The sequence below is a fragment of the Thamnophis elegans genome, chromosome 13, assembly GCF_009769535.1.
Source record: "Thamnophis elegans isolate rThaEle1 chromosome 13, rThaEle1.pri, whole genome shotgun sequence".
NCBI classification, from domain to species: Eukaryota; Metazoa; Chordata; class Lepidosauria; order Squamata; family Colubridae; genus Thamnophis; species Thamnophis elegans.
Genome location: NC_045553.1, coordinates 26,860,504 through 26,882,268, shown reverse-complemented (window position 1 = coordinate 26,882,268; position 21,765 = coordinate 26,860,504). Strand labels below are relative to the sequence as shown.

General features: G+C 45.0%; 1 protein-coding gene across 6 annotated transcripts in view; it reads left to right on the top strand.

The window, feature by feature from the left end:
* The first annotated feature begins 600 nt into the window (after window positions 1–600).
* FGFR1 (fibroblast growth factor receptor 1) overlaps window positions 601–21,765 on the top strand; it is a 123,451-nt gene continuing 102,286 nt past the window's right edge. For 3 of the 6 annotated variants that reach the window (XM_032228713.1, XM_032228715.1, XM_032228712.1), the window contains exon 1: window positions 603–1,038. The gene's annotated coding sequence lies outside the window, so the exon portion shown is untranslated. Of the gene's footprint in view, window positions 1,039–21,765 lie in introns of all 6 variants that reach the window. The other 3 variants (XM_032228717.1, XM_032228714.1, XM_032228716.1) reach the window with 2 other exon arrangements.

The window sequence follows — 21,765 nt, the reverse complement described above, 5'->3', positions numbered from 1 at the left end:
CCCAGAACTTATGTTGCTAAGCGAGACATTTGTTAGAAAGGAGAAGCGCATGGCACACTGCGACCGTCATAAATATGAAGCCGTTGTCAAGCATCCGATGCCACGGTCCTAAGCCTGAAAAATGGTCATGGCTGACTTTTTCCCACTGCGGTTGTACTTCGGTCACTAAACGAACCGTTGTAAGTCGAGGACTACCTGTCTTGGGGAATCCGGCAGGGATTCAAGGCGGAAGAGGCTCTCCCCATTGGGGGGCTGAAAGGAACCACGGCGGATCCAACCCACCCCCAGGCCAGGCAGCTTCGCAAAGCCAGGAAGCCCGTGAGGTCTTCTGCCCCAGCAGCTCCTCCATCGGCCGGCCCGCGTCCTTAGCGGGTGGAAAGGCAACCCCGGGCGGCTCGGTTCGCCTTGGCCCCTTCCCAGCCGGCTAAGCAACGCCGGAGCTCCCGGAGACCTCAGCAGGAGGGGCTGGCAGTCGGGGGCGGACGGGGCGGAGCCGGCCGGGCGGGTGGGAGTGACTCACTCCCCACGGCTGCTCTCCGCCGCCGGACTGGGCGAGCGCCGAGTGAGTCGCCTCCAGCACCGGCCGCTCAGCGCCAGGAAGAAGCAGCCGCCGCCGCCGCGCTCCCTCGCTCGCTCCCTCGCCTTCTCTCGCGCGCTCTCTCTCTCTGCCGGGGAAGCGCGGGCCGGAGAGCCCTTCCGGAGCGCCCCGTGGCCGCCGCTTCTCCCGCGCCACCTGCCTTGCCTGCCCTCCTCCGTGGCCGCTGGGAAGGCGGAGTTGCAGCCACCACCGCCGCTGCTACTGGGCTGCCTTCCCCGCCGGTGGAGCCCGGACTCTGAGCCCAGCCGAGGACGACGACGAGGCGGAGGAGGAGCGCGCGTGGCTCGCCTATTGTTTCCCAGCGGCGCCGGAGTCGGTTTTGGTCCTGCGGAGCGGAGGGGACACCTGGGACCGTCGGCCTCGCAGGACTTTCTCCCCCCCCCCCACCCTCCTTGAAAGGCTCGCCTGCGCCCGGGAGGGCCCCCTCCCCCGTCCGAGCGGTAAGTTGGCCCGTGGCTGGAGAGAGAGAAAGTTTCGCCCAAACTTTCCCTTTTCCCCCAAAGGGGGGTCGCGGCAAGCGCGGCCTTCGGAACCCCCCGGGGGAGCCATCCCGGGGTCCCGACCCCCTTTTATTGGGGGGGGGTGTAGTTTTTTTTCCCCGGAGGGAGAAATCCTGGGGAGGTGAAGGGGGGGGGATTGCAATTGGCAAAGTTCCCGCTGGTATTCAGCTGAGCAGGGGGGTTCTCCGTCGCCCCCGGCGTTTGGCGCCCGGCAGGTGCAACGGCTTAGGGTAGGGGGCAAGGCTCGGAACCCGGCACGCTTCCCCGCCGATGTTCCCGGAGATACGAGACGGGGTGGGGGGGGGGGAGAAGAGACGAGCGGGGGCCCGCGGAGGGGCGCTTACCGGCTGCGGATGTGCGGGGGCAGAAGGAAAAGGGCGGCGGTTTTTTTTGGGGGGGGGGTTGCAGAGGGGGTCGGTGGGAAGCCGGGAAGAGGGGATGGGGGCGTGGGTGGGTGCTATTGGCCGCGATCCCGTTTGGGTTTGGTGCAGTCGCTCGTGTCGCCTACTCAACGCACGCACGGGAACAAGTAAGCATCGCAGACACGCACATACAGACGTGCATGGGTTTTGCAAGGCGGGCGGACGCTGCTTTCCCTAAACCGGCCGCTCCAAGCTGGAGAGCGGCTTGATTTCTCTTCTGCTGGACTCCAAGAAGGTGGTGGAAATCTCTGAAATGAAGGAGGTGTGTGTGTGTCTCCTCTTGAGATACTCCTAAGAGCACCTTAACTCGTATCTGGGTGGCGTCGAATCTATCCGACGCGACTTCGGATTTTAAAGGCCGCGGTTTGGAGTTATCGTGCCTTGACGGTTTTAACTTTAAGCTTTAGAATAGAAATCTAAACATCATGAAAATGGTGTTTGTGTGTGTGTGTGTGAGGGAGGGAGAGAGGGAGAGGGAGAGAGAGAGAGAGAGAGAGAGAGAGAGCAGATTCTTTTACTCCCTGCTTGGTTCAGAGTGTGTCCATTCACAGAAGGTACAATCCATGTTTGAAGTCCATTTCCTTCTCTTGCCAAGGTTGATTTACACTCCTATCTACGCTGCTTGATGACTTACATCAAAATACTAACTCCTGTGCTAATTGAGCCGTCCCAGTGAGAATGTGAGGGCTTTTATCATACTCATTTCCAATAGAATAGAATTCTTTGTTGGCCAAGTGTGGTTGGATATGCAAAGGATTTGTCTTTGGTGCATATGCTCTCCGTGTACATAAAGAAAAGTAAAATATATTCAATCAAGAACCTTAAGCTTTCTCCCTCCCAAAGTAGAAATTGCTCCTTCCTTGACTGGTAATCCCTTGCTTTTTTCCTCCCCCGCTTTCGAAATTTGCATTGGGGGCTCCTCGGGGGACTTGAAAAAGGGTCTTGTTTTGTTTGGTGATGGAATTTCATGGTGTGCCAAGCACATGGATGGAACTATTGTAAATCCTTCGATTTGGTACCCTCCCTGGATGGCAGCACCCTAGAATTCCCAAGCTTGCATGGATTCTGTAGCCCAGTGGTCACCCAACTGGTGGTCTGTGAGAAAATTTTGGTGGTTCACAGAAAAAATATTTGCATTTTTTATATTGCACTAAAAACTATTTAGTTATTATTTTAAAAAATTCAAATGGGAGTTTTAAATTATGAATTTAGTGGTCCCTGAGGTCCGAAAGGTGGTGAGCCCTGCTGTAGCCCAGCAGTGCTGGATAGTCAGTGTACTGTCTATAGAGATTCTCAATCATCCAGATCATGGTTGTCCCAAAGGTTCTTTTTTTAAGCAAAAGCAATGGATCTTCCTTGTTTCTTTTCTTTTGAAAAACGTTTTGCTTCTCATCCAAGGAGCTTCCTCAGTTCTCAGTTCAGTTCTGAAGAAGCTTCTTGGAAAAAAAAGTCTTCAAGAAAGTCCAGCGGTCTTTTGGGCAATCCCCCCCCCACTTTTGGGGAAAAGCGGTATTGTACAAGTAGTGATGAGTGTTGGTTCATTGATAAGGCCAGGTAGCTTGGAGATCTGTTACAGGTAGTCCTCAGCTTATATCAGTCCATTTAGTGACCATTCAAAGTTACGGCGACACTGAAAATAATCACTTATGACCATTTTTCACAGTGTCAACCTTTGTAGCATTCCCGGGGCTCATGTGATCGAAATTGAGATGCTGGGCAACTGGTTCATACTTACTACCGTTGCTGTGTCCCGCTGTCCCTTGATCCCCCTTTTGTAACCTTTTGACGAGCCAAGTCAGTGGGGATTCCCCTTACAACCAAGTTACTATCTTATCAACTTGCAGTGATTCACTAACAAGTGTGGCAAGAAAGGTCATGAAATGGGGCAAAACAAATCTCTCAGAAATTTTGGTGTCAATTTGGTGGTCGTAAGTCGAGGGACTATCTGTACTGGGCCAGCTGTCTTTTTTTGTTTTTCATATGCAGGAATGAGTTGCGGCGACAAGCCAGCAACTGGGGAGGAATCCCCATTTTCATGTGATCCCCCACTTTGTAACCTTCGATCAACCAAAGTCATGAGGGAACCATGAATTAAACTAGAAGTGAAAAACCACCGTGTTTTCCCAAAAACAAGACATTATTTTCTTTTGACCCCCAAAATAAGCGCTTGGCCTTATTTTCGGGGAGGTCTTATTGTTTTTTGAGGTGCAGGAGGCGGCAAGCGTGGTCACACTCATGGCTGCTGCTGTGTTGCAGTATTTTCGGGGAGGGCTTATTTTAGCGCATGCGCTCAAACCCCCGATTGGGCTTATTATCTGGGGAGGTCTTATTTTCAAGGAAACAGGGTACTTCACTTAACACAACTGCAGGTGATTTGGTTAACAAATTGTGGCAAGAAAAATCTCACAAAATGCCTGCAGGGTTGCCAGGTCGAAGCCAAAGCAGGGGATGAAGGGACAGAAGCTGGTGAGGAGGGGCTGGGCAAAGGCTTGCCTTGTTGGTGAAGTTCCTTCCAGGAAAACCAACGTATTGCCAAACTCCACCATGCCAAACTGCTGCTAGACTGTGTACTTTGTTAGTATTGGCCCGACAAATGGAGTTCGGGGCATATTGGCTACCTGTTAAAGTTTAAAACCTTTTTGATGAGGTGACAAGAATTGGGGGGGTGGATTGTTTACAATGCAGTGGTGCAATTTATGTGTAAATTGGCTTGAAGGGGCCTCCCTGTGTTGACTTTCTTCTGGAAGGGTTGAATATCAAGTCTGTCCCTTTGCTTATGGCTGGTTTCCATAAAGCAGGGGTGTCCAAACATGGGAACTTAAGACTTGTGGACTTCGGCTGGGGAATTCTGGGAGTTGAACTCCATAAGTCTTAAAGTTCCCAAGTTTGGACACCCCTGCCATAAAGGACTAGCAAGCTGACTGCTACGTTGGCTGATAGGCACTGGTTTTTGAGCAGAGTCCTGTGACATCATTAAGAGTGGACTGTGATGTCATTTCCCGTGGACTACAGCAGTGGCGTCCACCCCAGCAACTTTTAAGACCTGTGGACTTCAACTCCCAGAATTCCCCAGCCAGCTAAAAGGAGTTGAAATGCACAGGTCTGAATTCCCCAGCCAGAATTCTGGAAGTTGAAGTCCACAAGTCTTAAAGTCGCCAAGGTTGGACACCCCTGGACTAGAGCTTAGTGCTCAGCTAGTACAGGAAGTCCTCGACTTAGCACAGTTAATTTAGTGACCGTTCAAAGTTACAACAACACTGAAAAAAAGTGACTTCTGGCCATTTTTCACACCGATGACTATTGCAGCATCCCCATGGTCAGTCAGCTGATTTCTATGCAGATGCTTAACAACTGGCTCACATTTATGACGGTCGCAGTGTCCCCCGGAGCCGTGTGATCCCCCTTTTGCGACCTTCTGACAAGCAAAGTCAATGAGGAAACCAGATTCACTTAACAGCCGTGTTACTAACTTAACAACTGCAGTGATTCAGTTAACAAATGTGGCGAGAAATGTCGTGTAATGGGGCAAAATTCCTGAACAAATGTCTCACTTAGCAATATAAGCTCAATTGTGGTCATAAGTCAAGGATTATCTGGTACTGAATGTTATCCTTTGGAAGCATCTCTGTCTCTCTCTGTCTTTCTCTGTCTTTATGTGTCTCTTTTTTCTGTCTGTCTCTCTCTTTCTCTGTATTTCTCTCTGTGTATGCTTCTGTGTGTGTGTGTGTTTCTCTCTCTCTGTGTCTCTCTGTCCCTCTTTCTCTGTCTTGTCTGTCTTTGTCTGTCTCTTTCTCCGTGTCTCTGACTCTCTCTGTGTGTGTGTCTCTTTCTCTGTCTCTCTGCATTTCTCTCTCTGTGTCTCTCTCTTTTTCTCTGTCTCTGTCTCTCTCTCTCTCTCACTCTCTCTCTCTGTGTGTGTCTCTCTCTCTTGTGTGTATTTCTTTATGTGTGTCTCTCTGTCTCTCTCTCTGTCTTTCTCTATGTGTGTGTGTCTCTCTCTGTCTCTCTCTTGTCTCTCTTGCTGGGAGAAGAGGTAAGCCATGGGCCTCCAGAACATGGACTTTTTAAACAGATGGTTAGATCTGTGACATGTCTCCTTCTTGCTCCAAGGTATGCAAGATAAGGGAAAGGTTACCGGGTGCTCTCATGGGTGTGTGTGCCTCCACTCCGAGATTAGGTACAGCTACGTGTTGTGCAAATACAGGTGCTAAACAGTGCTTTGTTGGTTCACCAAGGTCATTACAATATAGCCATAAAATCAGATGTTATGCTATGGAACAGGATCTCTGCAAGAGTCCTGCAGGTGTTTTTATGTTGTCTTATGTTCCAGACTCATAGCTGCCTCTTCGTGATTAATTGCCAGCTCAGGAGGGAATAATATCTTAATATTCCCATTTATAAGCATACAAATATTTATAAAACACATGCCTTAAGGGATAGACGGGGCTATTTAGAATCAACTTTGAAGCAAACTGTTTCTGCCTTTGATACTTTGGGGGCCAGTTAATCTCTCTTACTCCTCCAGATTCATTTTGGTGTGTGCAGTAGCTAATATCCAACAGTATCGGAGCCCATAAAAGATTTTTTTTAGAGAACTGAATATCTTTTAAGTACTTTATTCCAAATAAAAGCTCCTCTCCCCATCATTAACTGAAAGGACAACTTCAAAAAGTACTGTAACTATTTTTCAATAAATAAATAAATAAATAGAAATTATGGTAGTAAACCTTGAGATAAGGAGATTTTCCATCCAGGATATTTGGAAAGACTTTATTATGTGAAACTTCAACAATGTTCTGGTTTTGGATTACAGCTGTATGGTGATTAATATGTTAGCTGCAGGATAGAAGGCACGTTTCTCAGGCTGGGTTAGAACTCTATATGATGTTAAATAATAAGAGCGCATAGTTTTGCACGGGTAAGTTATGTGAATTCAGCTAACCTGATTTCTAAGCCATGATTTATGAATTAGTACATCTAAATCCCACCTATTATGATTTATTCAATAACAACAAGGGACGCAGTGGCTTAGATGCTGAGCTTGTCGATCAGAAGGTCGGCAGTTCAACGGTTTGAATCCCTAGTGCCGTGTAATGGAGTGAGCTCCCGTTATGTGTCCTAGCTTCTGCCAACTTAGCAGTTCAAAAGCATGTGAAAATGCAAGTAGAAAAATAGGAACCACCTTTGGTGGGAAGGTAACAGCTTTCTGTGCGCCTTTGGCGTTTAGTTGTGCTGGCCACATGATCACGGAGATGTCTTCGGACAGCACTGGCTCTTCGGCTTTGAAACAGAGATGAGCACCGCCACTGTAAGGGGAACCTTTACCTTTACATCTATACCCCACCTATTATGATTTATTCAATAACAACAGTTCAGAAAGGAATGGTTTGTTGCAAAATGTAAAGAGGGTCAGTAACAGAAGAGAAATGCAGATTCTCTGGAGATTACATTAGTCCGATCATAAAAGGGAAATAAAGTTCTCCACTTTCTCCTGCAGTCTTAAATCTGGGGAATTAAGACAGATTGAGTGTAGTTGGTTTGCTAAACGGTGAGGCGCAGATCTCATTCTCCGTCCTTGTGTGGAACAATAAAAGGCTCATAGAAACTTTGATGATAGACGGCGTCTTCTACTGGGTTACTTTCTTTCAGATGCGGTTTTATACGGGTTGAGAAGGGATTTAAGTTTAGAGGTTTTAGAGGTTTTTAGAGGTTTTATTTGCATTTGTAGGCCGCCCTTTTCCCTGAGGGGACTCAGGGCGGCTCACAGAAAACCAGGGAAAGGGGAAATACAACATTGAGACAACAACACATAATAAAATAATGAGCAACATGCATACAACATTCGGGCGGGGTAGAAATCCTTATCCCCAGGCCTGACGGGCGAGCCAGTTCTTCAAGGCAGTGCGGAAGGCCTGGACGGTGGATGAATTAAATAGACAGTTTCTTGTTTTAAACATTCAAGTGTTACTTTTGAAGTAAGAAGGAACAATGACATTCCAAATAAACACCCAGGGAGGGTTGAGCTGTCATCTTTGAAAGTGTTTTAGTGTTAATTTGGCATTCTATTTAGCATGGAAAGTAAGTAGGGATATATTGCATTTTTCCAGCGTACATTTTGGGGCTGTTTCGATGTCCTGCGCGCACCGCAATCTTGCTGTACAGTGCTTTTTTTGTGTAGCCAGATGAAATTCTTGAGAGAATTCAAAGGTTTCCTTGTTTTATTAGCATGCAGCAGGCCAATAAAAAGTATGGAAATGTTTTTTTAAAAAAATTTCTGGTAGTCAGAGCCTTCCTGCCTGTTTGCCTTCTTTCCTTCCCTCCTTCCTTCCCTCCCTCCTTCCCTCCCTCCCTCCTTCCTTTCTTCCCTCCCTCCCTCCCTCCCTCCCTCCCTCCCTCCTTTCTTTCTTTCTTTCTTTCTTTCTTTCTTTCTTTGGAATCCATGAACTGATTTCCACCAATGGTCCTGTGGACTTGTTTGAGGATTGCAATTGCATAGATACTATGTTGCGTGTTATTTATTAAAGTTTTCCCCCTCTTAAAAAACAAATATTGGGACTTCTGTGTATTTCATGTAAAAGTAGACCTTCTAGAAGAATTCCTTCTGCCCTATGACAATTAAAGAACATTTTGCTAGATCAAGAAACACATCTCTTTCTTCAAAGAGAACGTCAGGATTCCTGGCTGAGCAAGTAGACTAATACCATCTTTGGATGTTCTTTCATCATTAAAGCTGCTCCTTCTCTCTCTCTCTCTCTCTCTCTCTCTCTCTCTCTCTCTCTCTCTCTCTCTCTCTCCCTCTCCCTCTCCCTCTCCCTCTCTCTCTCTGTGTCTCTCTCTGTGTCTCTCTTTTTCTCTGTCTCTGTTCTCTCTGTGTTTCTGATTCTTCTGTGTCTCTGTTCTCTCTTTCTCGCGCTCTCTCTCTCTGATGTACTTTAATGGATTTGCTTTTATATTTTGATTTCTTTTACTTTTGGGTGGTCTTTCATAGCGGAAGAGGAGAGGGGAGATTCTACAAATAAATTGTAGAAGAGGGCAGAACTGCTTCCAATGTCTTAGGAAAAAAGTGTTAGAGTAAATTCTATTATTAAATCCCAGGGTCTTGTACTACAGTCTTCCATTTGTATGAAGCCCATTCTTTTCTTGGGGATTACTTTCTGTTCAGAAGCTGAGTCAATTTCTTTCCAGTTCAGCTGAAATTTCTGGGTGCCTAATTTGGCAGCTGAAAATGCCTTCTCTTTGGTGGGAATAACTCCCAAGATTTCACCTTGTGTCTTCCCCGGTGGAACAGAAGTTGCCTTCAGAAGTTGTAGGGGCTTCATCACTGGAGGTTAAGAAGAGACTAGATAGCCACATGTCTGAAATGGTATGGGGACTCCTGCTTTTGAGCAGGGGGTTGGACTAGAAGACCCCCAAGGTCCCTTCCAACTCTGTTCTGATTGAAGTCTGAAAGTCCATGCTGGATACAACTCATTCACCATTCTTTTAAATTGGAAGTGGGGTGATGTTGCCATGATGGATGACTCTTCTTTTACAAAGCACCAAACCAGCAACTGTGATGGGGAGGGGTCCATTTTGACACATTCCCATTTGTTTGTTGGAGAGAACATTGGTTGGCTCCTCAGGGGTTCTCCTCCTTCTTTGTGTTTTGATAGCAGTTGGAGTGAAAACAATCTTAGATCATTTCCCCAGTGTTTCTAAGGATCGGGGAGTGAAAAATGGCAGAAACAAAGCTTATTCCAGAGCTGTTAGCATGTATGTAGAGGAGCCAAGAAATGAATGGATCTTAAGATATAGGAATGGTATCTAAACATCATGAAATTGGTCTGTGTGTGAGAGAGAGAGAGGGGGAGAGAGAGAGAGAGAAACAGAGAGAGAGAGAGAGAGAGAAACGGAGAGAGAGAAACAGAGAGAGAGAGAAAGAAAGGGAGAGAGAGACAGAGAGAAAGAGAGAAAGGGAGAGAGACAGAGAAAGAGACAGAAACAGAGAGAAAGACAGAGAGAGAGAGAAAGAATAAGAGAGAAATAGAGACAGAGAAAGGGAGAGAGACAGAGAAAGAGACAGACAGACAGAGAAAGAGACAGAAAGAAAGAGCAAGAGAGAGAGAAACAGAGAGAGAGAAACGGAGAGAGAGAGAAACAGAGAGAGAGAAAGGGAGAGAGACAGAAACAGAGACAGAAACAGAGAGAGAGATAAGACAGACAGAGAGAAAGAATAAGAGAGAGAGAGAGAGAGAGAGAAAGGGAGAGAGACAGAGACAGAGAAAGAGACAGACAGACAGAGAAAGAAAGAGCAAGAGAGAGCGAGAGAGAGCGCAGATCGATTGTTTTTCTCCCTGATTAGTTCAGAATGTGTCCATTCTCAGAAGATACAATCCATGTTTGAAGTCCATTTTCTTTCTCTTGCAAGTGATTGATTTACACTCCCGTCTTTGCTGCTTGATGACTTACAGCAAGATAGTAACCCCTGTGCTAATTGAGCCGTCCCAGTGAGAATGTGAGGGCTTTTATCATACTCATCTTGAGCTTCTGGTGGAAATGTAGGATCTGTAGGAAATTGCCATGCGTGGAATCAAGTTAAATGCTCTGTTTGTTCCAGAATTGTGTTTTCTAACTGGTGCTGGGGATTTTTTTCAGCCCAAACTACTTACTGCCAGCCTGCTCCCCGATACTTTTAATTAAATTATCTTCCGATGAATTCTCCCCACCATTTTGAGAACTGTTAGGTTAGGGTGTTGTATGCATTCCCTTGGAAGAAGGATCTATGGAGCTCAGTGAACATTTTCTCTGTGTTCCTATGATCAGACTGCACTACTCCGTTTCTTTTCTTAGTTCCTTGTCCGGTTATCAAAATATCACTTGACCCTAAGGATTAAAATATAGCCCGAAAGTAGGTGCCGTGGAATTCAAAAGACAAAGTGTATTTTGATTGCGGAATGTTGGCAGCAAATCAAATGTTAATAAGTGGCTAAGTTTTCTTAAAGTTTCTGCTCCAAAGGCATTCCTTAGAAGCCTTAACAAGCATCTGAGATCTGTACAAATTGATTTCCTGCTTCTTCAAAACTCTTCCTTTTTATTTTCAACGTTGAAAAATGGGAAAATGTTTCTGTTTTGTTTGACTAAATCAAATATTTCCTTAAAGGTTTTCTAGAGATCTTTGTTTCCCCTTAACGTATCTGAACAAGTAGGAGTTAGACATTGAAGACAATGTGAGGATTGTGAATTTTGACACCCAGCCTGGTAGAGTTTTGAAACAAAGAAAATTGCGCTGCTTCTAACTTCTTCTAACTGATGCCTTCTAGACATGGTCATCCCTTCTCATCCCAGATTTGCATGAAAAAGGACTTCTTTGGGGCCTCAGATTTAGATAACATTTAAATGTGTTATTCCAAAAAAAAAACCAAGGAGAAAACCAGTTCCTTATTTACAAATTAAGACCAAAGAATTACTTTAGACCAAGAATAATGTCTTTAAAAAGACCTCAAGATGATGCCAAACTTGCTGGATACCAGGATTTGATATTGTTGATCAGGTTTGCTGTTGAAAGCTAAATGTAAGTTTTGGGGAGTTGGCGAAACCACCATCACCACAACTTCTGGGGAGGGGAAAAAAGGGTCTTCCTCTCCCCCCCCAGCCCTTAAGGAAAGCACCATTTCCCTTCCTCTCCCCCCCCTCAAATCTTCCTATCACAGTGATTTTTTTGAAATCTTGCTAAGGGAAGAAGGCTGAGTGAATAGAATTGTACTGAGCAGGGAGTTCTATTACCGTTTCCTGTTTTCAGATGTCACCCTTTGGCCAACGGGAATGACTTATGGATACCCTAAATAAATACAATAAATTCGACTTTGTTTGCAGTCATAGCAGAAGCGGCCCAGGATCAGGAGGAGGAGGAGGAGGGAAGAGAAGTGGGCTATGAATGAATATTCAAAGTTGAGCAGATGGATTCCTGCAGACTTTGTTGTTTCTCTCAGCCTAGCCCCGTGTAAATAATCACGCACAGAGAGGAGAGGAAACCCGCCAAGGCTGAGCTCTGTCGGGGCCTGTCACTGCATTTCTTTGGCAGAAAGCCATTCCTCCCCGGCACACACACACAAGCTCTTTCCTTCCGTAATCTCAGGGGTGGCTGGCAAGACCCCTCCATTGTCGTCTTCAGAGAGGATTAAAAAGCATCAAGACCGTCTCTGACTGGAATAGAAAGAAGCTCCAGCTTGAGAACGAGACATTGGCGGGGGGGGGGGGAGGAAAAAAAAGTCCCTTTACAGCAAGTTGTCTTTGTCTGAACATAATAAGAAGTGCAGGCACGTAGGACCGGCGATGAAGAGGACTCCCCAGTTTTCTGGGAGATTCATGAGCATTTGCTGCTTAGTTTTAAACACTCAGGTATACCTTCCTTTGGAAATAAGCTAGTGGGACCCAAAGCTGAATTGCAACCTCCCCTTTTCAAGTCAGGTAGACATTGTGAGTAATTTTTGCACCATTAGATTCAGAGGGAAAATGCCTTTATTGTGGAACGCCATCAACAACCAGAACAATCTTGAACTAAATACACTCAAAACCTTAGAAATGGTGGTAGATTTTAGGAGAGAACCTCCTATACTACCACCTCTTACAATACTTGACAACACAATATCAACAGTAGAGTCCTTCAAGTTTCTAGGTTCAGTCATATCTCAAGACTTAAAATGGACACCTAAGATCAAAAACGTCATCAAAAAAGCACAACAAAGAATGTTCTTTCTGCGCCAACTCAGGAAGCTCAAACTGTCCAAAGAGCTGCTGATTCAGTTCTACAGAAGAATGATTGAGTCTGTCATCTGCACCTCCATAACTGTCTGGTTTGGCTCTGCAACCCAACAAGACAGAAACAGACTTCAGAGGATAATTAGAACTGCAGAAAAAAACAATTGCTACCAATCTGCCTTCCATGGAGGACCTGTATAGTGCACGAGTCAAGAAGATGCCTCATATCCTGGACACAAATTGTTTCAACGTCTACCCTCAAAAAGACACTATAGAACACTGCACACAAGAACAACTGGACACAAGGAAACTTTTCCCGCCTGAATGCCATCACTCTGCTAAACAACTAATTTCCACAACACTGTCAAACTATTTACCAAGACTGTATTACTATTATTCTTCTCATCCTGACTAGTACCTATCTCTTTCCACTTACGACTATAACCATGTTGCTTGTATCATTAAAATGTATATTGTTTTATTAGTTTCCTAGTATAATTTGATTGCTTATTAGTAATCTACAACTATCACTAAGCATTGTATTTTATGTATGTGGTGGATATGTGTAGAAGCCAAAAAATATTGGACAAAAATATATACATGGTTGGAGAATATGATACAGCATATTGATTTGAAACCCGGAATATTTTTGCTGGGGATCTTACTAGAAACCTATAGTAAAGAAAATGTATGTTTGATTATTCATGTAGCAACAGCAGCAAGGATTGCATTTACACAACACTGGAAAAGTGAAGAGATTCCTATGGATGAGAATGTGGTTAGGAAAATATTCAGATGTGCAGAAATGAATAGGTTAACACTTGTAATTAAAGAGAAGGAGCAAACCAAATATTATAACATATGGGAGTGATGACAAACCTTTTCCGGACCAAGTGCCCAAAGCATGCTGAAACCCTGAAATGCAATGCGTGAACGGCCCCCGTACATATGCCCTGCCTCAGCGCATGCACATACATTCCATCACATGCTCCCTGCCCCTGCACATGTGTGTGTGTCCCTGCATATGCTCTTCACCCTGCACATGTGGCTTCCACATGTGCCTCCTGCATGTGCCCCATCCCCCACGCATGCACAGCAGAGACCCTAAGACCAGCTGGCCATGTGTCGTAGGTTCGCCATCACTGGCATATGGGAATCATTCTACCGATGGTAAGAGAATAAATATGTAAGTTAGAAATGAAAGTAGGCTCGTGAAATATTGCATATAGAAAATATATTAACAGAATTAAATAATTTAAGAAGAGGGTTGCTATAGTATCAGATATATTTATTATGTATATTAGTATTAAGTTATGAATAGACAGTCATGAGTATGGTTGCAAATTTTAACTTATTGCACAAGATATTTGTGCCCAGATGGACACACTGTTTAATGGAAGATGGATTGTTTGTATTAAAACAAAACAAAAAATATTTAAAAAAAACATGGCAGTTCTTCTGTCCAGGATTTAAGGAATACATTGTTTCTTAAAGCCACAATTCTGTTCACACCTGCTATAAACACAGTCTGGGTACCATATTTTTCGGAGTATAAGATGTACCTTTTTCCTCAAAAAAGAGGCTGAAAATCTGGGTGTGTCTTATACAGCATTTTTTGCCTCCGGAAGCCCCGCCCCTTCACCAAAATGGCTGTGCAAACCCTTATGGAGGCTTTGAGAGAGCTCCTGGGGGCTGGGGAGGGCAGAAATGAGCAAAAAATGGGCTGTTTTGGGGATGTTAGCAGAGTGCAAAAACCTTTTTTTTGGAAAGTTCTTTAGTTAAAGTGATTGATAAGAATTACATTGATCAAGGTCTGTGCCAGCAGGAAGGAAGTCTTAAGTGCTGCAGATTGTCAACGATTTCCTTCTCCAGTACATGGGTAAATATACCTGGAAACATCTACCTACCTACCTACCTACTCTCTCTCCCTACCTACCTACTGTATTTCTCTATATCTATTTCTCTCTCCCTCTCTCTCCCTTTACCTACCTACCTACCTACCTACTCTCTCTCTCTCTCTCTCCTTACCTACTATAACCCTACTATATTTCTCTCTCTTTCTCTTCCTCTCTACCCCTCTCTACCTACCTACTTTTTTTTAAATTTGCCTCTTCAAAACCTTGGTGCATCATATACTCTGATAAATGCGGTAAATGGAAGTTAGTGGGATGTATGCATTGCACTGGGGAAAATGTGGGCTTACCAGCATTAGTTTTGAGGCCTTTCGGGTGGGAGTTCCCAGGTCAGTAGAGGCAGTCCTGGACTTACAACCATTTGTTTAATGACCGTTCTAAATTACGATGGCACTAAAAAAAAAGTGACATGATCGTTTTCCACACTTATGACTGTTGCAGCATCCCTATAGTCACCTGATCAAAATTTGGATGCTTTTGCAACTGGCATGCATTGAGGCAGCTGCAGTATCCCGGGGACACATGATCCTCTTTTGGATGTAAGTCGAGGACTATCTGTAAATGGTGTCTTTGATGTTTCTTTAGCATGGTTTTAGGCTTAAGGAACATCAAGCTCTTTACCTCTCATCAATTACTAATTAGACCCAAGGCGGTTAGCTTCTGAGCTGTAAAAAGACCAGCTGAGGACAGCTATGTGCTGAAATACACACACACACACACACACACACACACACACACACACACACACACACACACACCCCTTGCTAACTGGGAGCAAGGTTATAACTGAGCCAAGGTGGCACAGTGGTTAGCGTGCTGTACTGCAGCCACTTCAGCTGACTGTTATCTGCAGTTCGGCGGTTCAAATCTCACCGGCTCAGGGTTGACTCAGCCTTCCATCCTTCCGAGGTGGGTAAAATGAGGATCCAGATTGTTGTTGGGGGCAATATGCTGACTCTGTAAACCGCTTAGAGAGGGCTGAAAGCCCTATGAAGCGGTATATAAGTCTAACAGCTATAACTGCTATTGCTATAACTGAGGGTCTGGTAGAATTTGGACTAAGAAATTGGCCCTAAAAATTTACAGACTGCATGCCTTCAGCAGTTAAATTGCTTCTCCTGTTGTGTTTTCCTGGTGCATATTGTAACTTCTCAATGACAGGCTACAAAATGACTGGTAAGGCTGGAGTCTTTGCTCTCTCTCCCTTTGTACTTTTCAGGCTGATCATTAAACATAAAACCGGCAGGTGTGTTGGACTCTAAATGCCATATTTCACCGCCAGCTGGCCAGTTGGCTAGCTGGCTGGGAACTATGAGAGATATTTCAGGGCCTTGCCATAAAGTTAGGGCAGGCTGGCATAGTAAGGATAGAGTGGGCTTCCATACTTGGTTTAAATCTCACCTTGTTTCAGACTAGATTCTTGACGTCATCGACTAAGCTAGAAGGTGGCTTGTTTGGCTTGGTGGAGAATCTTTTGGCTCTTGTGCCTTGTAAACCATGATGGTGTATGTTTTTGGCACATTCTGTGAATCCCAGCAATTGTGGAGTTAAATCGTGATAAATCCCAAGGTCTTGTACTATAGTCTTCCATTTGTCTTCCCTTCATTCTTTTCTTGAGGATTAGCTTCCATATGTGGCATTTATACTGCTCCAAACTCATATTGGCACCAGTCAGAGGTGGGTTCCTACTGTTTTGGACAGGTTTGGCTGAACCTGTAGTGGTTTAACGTCCTGGGTCGCTGGGACCCAGGTTCCTCATCTTGTTTTTCAGTTCTGAGCATGCGCAGAACAATTTTAATGCGTGCGGCGCACACACTGGAGCAAATCAGCAGTAGTGCCTGCCGTAACCCACCCCTGGCACTAGTGTAGTCACTTGACCTTGTTTCTGTTCAGGAGCTGAGTCAATTTCTTTCCAGTTCAGCTGAAATTTCTGGGTGCCTAATTTGGCAGCTGAAAATGTCTTCTCTTTGGTGGGAATAACTCCCAAGATTTCACCTCTTCCCCGGAGGAACAGAAGTTGCCTTCAGAAGTTATAGGTGCTTCATTACTGGAGGTTAAGAAGAGACTGGATAGCCACATGTCTGAAATGGTACGGGGACTCCTGCTTGAGTGGGGGGTTGGACTAGAAGACCTCCAAGGTCCTTTCCAGCTCTATTCTCCACACCATGGCTTGGTATGATGATGAACATAGTAATTAGGAGGCCTTCAGCCCTTACGTTCTTTCCTAGACTAAACCTTCCCTGTCCACGGCTCTCTGTCTGGAGATGAGAATATGGACCTGCTTATTAGAGGTGAGATGATGATTACAGTGAAATACATCCTTTGCACACTGGAAATGCAGTTAAGGTTTATTGACAGACTTGGTAATTGTCTGCACTAAAGTAGGAGTAAGGGATTACTCAGAGCTATTAAAATGGACTTGTGGCATTCTTCTCTTGAAAGGTATGTAGATGACGTTTCCCATGTTGGATCTCCCATGTTTAATGGGGCGATTGTGGGTGCTGAGATCCTTGTCTATGGGTAGGCAACGCTGTGGATTCGAGATCCAATTTCATGTTCAATTTGATGTCCAATTTGACATGGTGGCTCAGGGCCTAAAACGCTGAGCTTTTCGATCAGAAAGGTCAGCAGTTCAGCGGTTTGAATCCCTAGCGCTGCATAACTGAGTGAGCTCCCGTTACTTGTCCCAGTTTCTGCCAACATAGCAGTTCGAAAGCACGTAAAAAGGGCAAGTAGAAAAATAGGTATCACCTTTGGTGGGAAGGAAGGAGCATTCCATGCGCCTTCAGCATTTAGTCATGTCGGCCATATGACCACGGAGACGTCTTCGGACAGCGCTGGCTCTTCGGCTTTGAAACAGAGATTAGCACCGCCCCCTAGAGTCGGAAACGACTAGCACCAGTGGTGGTAGTAAACCGGTAGTAAAAAAAATGGAAACCCACCACTGACTAGCACACATGTGTGAGGGGAACCTTTACCTTGATGTTTTGAGGAGATAGAAAAATTGTCTGCCTTATCTTCAGCTCCCTCCCTGAAACATTGCAGGAAGAAACATCAGAACCAAAGGTCCAACTACAGAATGTTTAGTTTAGTTGATATTAAAGCATGGTCATTTTATTGATCTTTTGGCAATCCCCTGATTTTTTTTCTTTCTAAAATATGAGATGCATATTCAGTATTTTTCCTTAGAATTACTTCCCCTGACAATAATAATCTGGTGAAGCAAGCTAAGCACCTGAAGGCAGGACAAGAAACAATAGGTGGAATCTAATCAAGAAGAGAAGCAACCTGAAATTAAGAAGAAATTTCCTAACAGTGAGGAAAATTAACCAGTGGAACAGCTTGCCACCAGAGGTTGTGAGTGCTTCATCACTGGAGTTTTTTAAGAAGAAACTGGACAGTCACTTTTTCTGAGATGGTATAGGATCTCCTGCTTGAGCAGCAGGCTGGGCTAGAAGACCTCCAAGGTCCTTTCCAGCTCTATTCTGATTCTAAGGTTTGGAAGTCATAACTTTTCCTAAAATCACCCACTTCCTCATCAAACTGAGATTTAAATTCAGATTTTCCTAATCCTATTTGATCCCCTGAGAATGCAAATCTAACCGTGAACAACTTTCTTATCTCAAAAGCTACTTAATCTTATCAGTTCTCAATTCAATCTTCCTCTCTCCTCTAATCTAAATTGTAAGATTTTCCCTCTCTTTCAGGAGACTTAATTCTGGCTGTGGTTAAGGAGAGATTAGTATGTTATCAACATAAGAGACTAAAAGGCTATGAACTGGCGGTGAGAGCTATGGGGGGATAGCTTGCTAATTTATTTATTTATAAACATTTATTGGCCACTTATTTTACCACAGTAACTCTGGGTGTCTTACAAACACACACACACACACACACCACAGGAATAAGTTAATACCAACAGCTAAAATCCAATTACAGATGGGGAGGGCGGGAGCAGACTTGGGGGAGGTGGGAATCTGTTGTTACTCAATCAACCACGTCCACTGTGATGCTCCCCCATTGGGACCCCTAATAAAGAACATCCATGTTCCAAGGAAATCTATCGGAAGAGAAATAGGAGCTCTTACAATTTTCCTCTGGGCTTGATGTTTCCCAGGAGTATTTTTGTGGCAAATGGATGACTTAATCTCAGCAGCTGAAACAGTCACTGCGTATGGCTCTTTTTTTGAGGGACCCGGGGAGGGGCTCAAAAAATTAAATGCGGCCATTTAACAGAATTCCTCTTCTGTGTCGTTTTCAAGCAAAATATATACAAGTTGCTGTCTTAAGTAAAATACGTGTTGTAAGATCCAATCTGGGTTGGTCATCGGGATGAGAGGTTTTGGCATCCAAGCTTTTGGACTCGTGCTGGAGCCCATTTTTAGGAAAGTTCTAGAACCGTGATGGCGAACCTATGGCACCAGGTGGCACATGGAGCCATATTTGCCGGCACGGCAGCCCTTGTCAGCCCTCAGCTCCAGCACACATGTGTGCACCGGCCAGCTGTTTTTTGGCCTTCCGGAAGTTCTGGTTGGCCCATTGGACCTGTTTTTTGCCCTCCCCAGGCTCTGGAGGTTTTCCTGAAACCCAGGGAGGGTGAAAACTGCCTCCCCCGTCCTTCCGTTTTCGCCCTCCCCAGGCTCCAGGAAAGTTTCTGGAGACTGGGAAGGGTGAAAATCCCCCCCCCCCGTGCATGCACAGGTCACTCACACATGAAGGGGGAGGTGTCACTCACACATGCACAGGTGAGGGAGCTCGCACAAACATTTTTGGCACACCTTTAGAAAAAGGTAAGCCATCTCTGTTCTAGAAGTTCCCTGAAGATGGAAAGTTCTAGAAATTCCCAGAGGATGGCCTCCAGCATGAGTCCGAAAGCTCGGAAGACAAAACCTCTGGTCCCAGTGACCAACCCAGGTTGGATCCTGGGACACATATCTTTGCCTTCATTCGTGAAATATATGTTTTCAGTTGTTGTTGTTGTTTGGTTGCTAGGTTGTGCCTGACTCTTCAGGGCCCCATGGACCACAGCATGTTAGGCTCTCCTGTCCTCTACTATCTGCCGGTGCTTGCCCAATTCATCTTCATTGTGTCAGGGTTCCAAGTAACACCCCCAACGAAATAAAACTCCAAGCTTGAAGTTCCTCAAAGTTCCATTTTATTAGAGACGTCATATTGGCACATCTGGGAAAACCTGAATGTGAAAGCTTCCAGGTTTTCTCCACCCAAGTGAAAGTCCAAGTCCCTGCCCAGCACCCACAGGTCCATCACATGGTCCAATCAGACATCGTGCCAACTGGAGATGCCTCCCAGTCATGCCACTCCAGGTGCAAGGCAAGAAGTCATTGACTCTCTGGGAAAGGAATGTTATTTAGACTATGTATCTCCCATACTCCATATAATCCCCCTCCCAGTTTCCCACAGCACTAAATGTGGCAGGCCTGATGATCCAATCACCAAAATGGCTTCCAGGCCTGACACATTGCGTCAATGAGATTATCCAACTATCTCATCCTCTGCCGTCTCCTTCTGCCTTTCCCAACACCAGGAGTCTTCTCCAAGGAGTCCTTTCTCCTCATAGTATTTGAGCTTCAGCTTTGGCATCTGTCCTTCCAAAGAAGGGTTAGGGTTGATTCCTTTTAGAGTGATTGATTGGATCTCCTCTGATGCAAAGGGTGTGTGTGAATGCTACACAAGGATGGTTTTCCTTTGGAAGTATTCCAAGGTTTTGCTAGGTTCGGTTGGATGACCAGCAGCAGATTTTGGCCTTGGTGTTGGGGATCCAGTTGTTATCTTGACTTTGTTTCCCTTTTATTTCCCCCCTAGAATATTCTCAGATGTACTTTTTGTACCTCTGTAGCACTCGGTTAAAATTTTCTGGGAGCCAATTTGTAACTTGTACTTCAACAAAATTTTAGGCAGCAAAGCAGGGAAAATGGTCTAATGACCCAAGACAGTGTTGGTAAACCTTTTTGACACTGAGTGCAAAAACAGGAGCACGCATGGGGGTGGGGGAGCGCTGGAAACCGGAAGAGTAGCTCCCTGGTGTGCACACGCGGGAGCGCCAGGAACTGGAAGAGCAGTTCCCTGCTGCAGGCATATCAAACTGGTCTTCCGGTTTCTGTGCTCATGCATGCGTGAAGACCAGCTGTTCAGCATGCATGGGCGCAGCGGAAACCGGAAATTCAGCTTCTCGGCATGTGCATGCACACCAGAGAGCTGCTTTTCTGTTTTCCAGCGCTCCTGCGTGTGTGAAGACCAGCTGGCTGGCACATTGGAACCCGGAAGAGCAACGGGCGACAGCTGGAGTGCCTGGAGAGATGGCTCTGTGTATCACTTCCGGCATGCATGCCATAACTCCGCCATCATGGACCTAAGAAAAGGCAGGTGGGAACTGAATTGTAGCATTTCTTCACAACAGAGTCATTTTTTTAATACCATATTTTTTTAAGTATAAGATGCACCGGAGTATAAGACACACCAAGATTTTTAAGAGGCAGATTTAAAAAAAAAAGTTTTTGCACTCTGCAGACCTCCCCAAAACGACCCGTTTTTTGTGAAAATGGGTCCCTTTTTTGTCAAAAATGGCCATGCATAGCCTTTAGGAGGTTTCCAGAGTGCTCCTGGGGGCCGGGGGAGGGAACTAGCAAAAAACAGACTGTTTTTCACTCATTTCTGCCCTCCCCAGCCCCCAGGAGCACTCTGGAAGCCTCCTAAAGGCTATGCATGGCCATTTTTGTGAAGGTGGTGGGGTTTCGAGAGGAATAAAATGCTGTATTTAGTGTATAAGTCACACCCAGATTTTCACCCTCTTTTTTGAGGGAAAAAGGTGTGTCTTATACTCCCCAAAATACAGTAATTTTTTATAATTATGATCATAATACAAAATACAAATGACAATTAAAACATTAGGGAAATGGGAAAGGGAAAGAAGGCGAAAAAGAGTATGGGATAAAGAGGAAAAAAGAAAGAAAAAGGCATGCCAACCTTTTCCAGCATAAAATAAACAACATTTTACTTTTGCACACTTAGTAAAGTCAAGATTTCATGTATTTTTTTCCTGACCAGTACAAAGTTTAGAAGCGCTTCCCAAGTAGAAACAAAACCAGAGTTGGTTGTTTCTCCCCCGCTTTCACTAAAATACCTAATTTTGCCATCTCTGCTAGTTCCATCAGTTTTTTTATCCATTCTTCCATTGAGTGGGAACGATAATGCGGCAGAATCATTCTTCAGTCCTTCCCACTCAGGAAATGTTAAAAACCAATTCTGCAACCTGGGGGAAGCCTGAAGGCCGTTTGAGTTCAGGAGAAGGACATGGCCAAATGGATATCCCATTTTAAATCTTGGACTTTGCTCTGAGAAGAAGCTGCCATCGACGTGCTCCAAAGATTGCTGTGAGACTGCTGATGCTGGGTGACATACGCAAGCTTCCTTGCCAAAGGAAAAATCTTGAGAAAAGTCTGTGGATCTAAACTGTCATTGACCAGACAAGAAGGTTAAGTTTGATAGGCACTAATTAGGAGATTCCCAGATTCCACTCAGAGATCTGGTTCTTAACCCTGAAGGAGATCATTAGCTTAGGATCCATATACTTTTTT